This window comes from Neomonachus schauinslandi, chromosome 9 (assembly GCF_002201575.2).
Source record: "Neomonachus schauinslandi chromosome 9, ASM220157v2, whole genome shotgun sequence".
Lineage (NCBI taxonomy): Eukaryota > Metazoa > Chordata > Mammalia > Carnivora > Phocidae > Neomonachus > Neomonachus schauinslandi.
Window position 1 is genome coordinate 68,776,574 of NC_058411.1, and position 2,529 is coordinate 68,779,102.

Consider the following 2,529-nt stretch of genomic DNA (forward strand, 5'->3'; position numbering starts at 1 on the left):
CTCTAAATAAAACAAAGAGCTGTGTCATTGTCAAATCTAAAAACATAAAGTTCAGAAGATAGATTTATTACGTCACTGAAACCTATTAGGTCAAAGATTATTTAGCTACTTTATGCTCTGATTGCAATCCTTTATTTACTTCCCACTCCCCCATCCCTATTATATATCCCCAGCCATTGTTCACAATGGGCTATCTTTCTTCAGATGTGACATACTCTTGAATCTCCATTGATCACGCTCTCCCAACTTCCCCTTTCCTCCTTTCTTTCTTAGCTGAGTAAATGCTCCTCCCTGAGCCAGGCCCTGCTCAGTTTTTCTGACCTTGGTGAAACCTTTCCATGTCATTTGGAACATTTCCAGAATATTTGGTTCATACTATTTGTTTATAACGTATCACATGATGTTTTTAACACTTTAGTACAGAAGTGGCCTAATAAGGAAGATGGGTTTTCCATAGGATGGTTTACCCAGTGAGCCCAACCAAACAGGAATTTCAACATTGTATTAAATCTTCGATGTGTTCAGCTTTGCGCAGTGGCAGTATTGTAGCCAATGAGGTTTATCCGAGACACGATTATTGCTAATTGAAACAATCTTCGATGTGTTCTATCTCCTCCATTAAATTATGAGCTCCACTTTGAAAGCAAGAAATAAATGTCACTTGTATTTCTATTTCTAGCATCTAGTTCAATGCTGGGTACATAGTGGGCTTCAATAAATGCCTAATGTAATTTAATTATATATTAGTGGAAGAATGCCAAAGTCACGTAATATAGTGTTTTTGGATGGTGCACGTATTTCTGATTTTCCTACCTATTCTGGTCTGACAAGTACCAATTTTCTAACCTTTAAAAACATCTGACATGCATTATTTTTAAAAGTTAATATTCCTTCCTGAAATCATTTAACCATTTATTGCAGACATTTGAAACCCTAAAGAAGTATATATGTTTTTTCAATTTTTATGAACATGTATTACTTTTACCTGATTAGTATCTGTTAGATTTGACCCAATTTCAATCTTATACTCATCATATCAATAATTTATGCAGAAAATCTTGCAAAGCCTCCTTTAGGAAACTGGCCTTTTGAAAAGGGGCACTTACATAGTCTCTGTCATGTTCTTGGTTGCATTACAGTATCATCCTGGATGGTGGTTATTATACCTTATATTTATTTCTTTAAGGAAAGGCTTTGAGATGACTCTAAGCTTAGGAGGCACAGTCAAGAACTGCACGAGGGTTTTCAAATAGCAGCTATAATCAAGAGACCAAAGGCAATCTTTGCCCAAATGCTGTGGAATCATAAAGCAGGGCATTTTTCTCTAAGCCCTGCTTGCTCATGTGGATCTCTGTTGTCATCTGTGGTCTCATCTTAGGGTATGGACAACTATATAAGCTCCATGTTGGTTAAGATATTTTGTTGTCCTTGATTTCTGAGTATTTCTGTTCTTAAGATCAAAAGCCCACAAAGAAAAAAGTACTAATAAAAGAGAATTGCATTCTATGCTTAAATATGGATGGGGCTTAGAGCATTAGGATATTTCATCTTCAGAAGCTAGTATGTTATCATAGTGAACAAATGGACTTTCTGTCGAGGCAAAGGCCTGTTTGCCCTTCCAGCTGACTCCACCCTGCACCCTAATGGATACAATGCTAATAGAGACCAATTTTCTCTTTCTTAAACTCATTTCTTTTCTCTGCATCTTGACACCATATCAGTTTGAGGCAAGCTGTGGCAGGCACATTTACTAAAAGGATACCCATGTTGGGAAGCAGCAGCCGAAGGCTCAGTGCCAGGATTAGCCATTAGCAGTAGGGGGAAAACATTCTTGTTGTAGTCCTGTTTGCTGGAAGGCTACCCACTGGCATTTGAAATAGTTCTCTCCTGTCAATCAAACAAATTGTTTTGCAGATCTACTAGGTGTTTAGAGGATACAGAGATAGAATTTTCAGATCTTTAGGTGCTTTTTCCAAAGGTGATCTGTGTTCTGTAGCAATATCTGAATTTTTTTTTAAGGATGGTTTTTCCTTCAACAGTGTTGTTGATGTACCCCTCGTGCCTAGAGATTACAGGAAATAATAGTTTTTAGACGTATCATTAAAATTGCCACCCTTTTGGAGAGCATTAATGAAAATCTGGATATGGGAATATCTTTACTTTGATCTCCCAGGATATCAAGGTAGCCTGAATTATCATAACAAAAGCCTTGAGAATAACTATGGGGGCACCTGGCTGGCTCAGTTGGAAGAGCATACGACTATTGATCTCGGGGTCGTGAGTTTGAGCCCCACTTTGGGTGTAGAGATTACTTAAATAAATAAAACTTAAGAAAAAAAAAAAAGAAAGAAAAACTGACAGCTTTCACCTTTAATCTTTAAATCACCTTTGCCCTGATCCCATGCTTCCCATTTTCTCTTACCTGTTTTTTCTTACTTGCCCTCATTGGCAAAAGAGATGCCAATATATCAATATCAATATACCTTAATGTATTAAAATTTTAATTATATAAAAAAGAAAAATTGTAAG

The 2,529-nt window shown here is 36.7% G+C and overlaps 1 pseudogene; it reads left to right on the top strand.

Moving 5' to 3' along the window:
- Positions 1-523: 523 nt before the first annotated feature.
- On the top strand, positions 524-680 carry LOC123325729 (annotated as a pseudogene).
- The last annotated feature ends 1,849 nt before the right edge of the window (positions 681-2,529 follow it).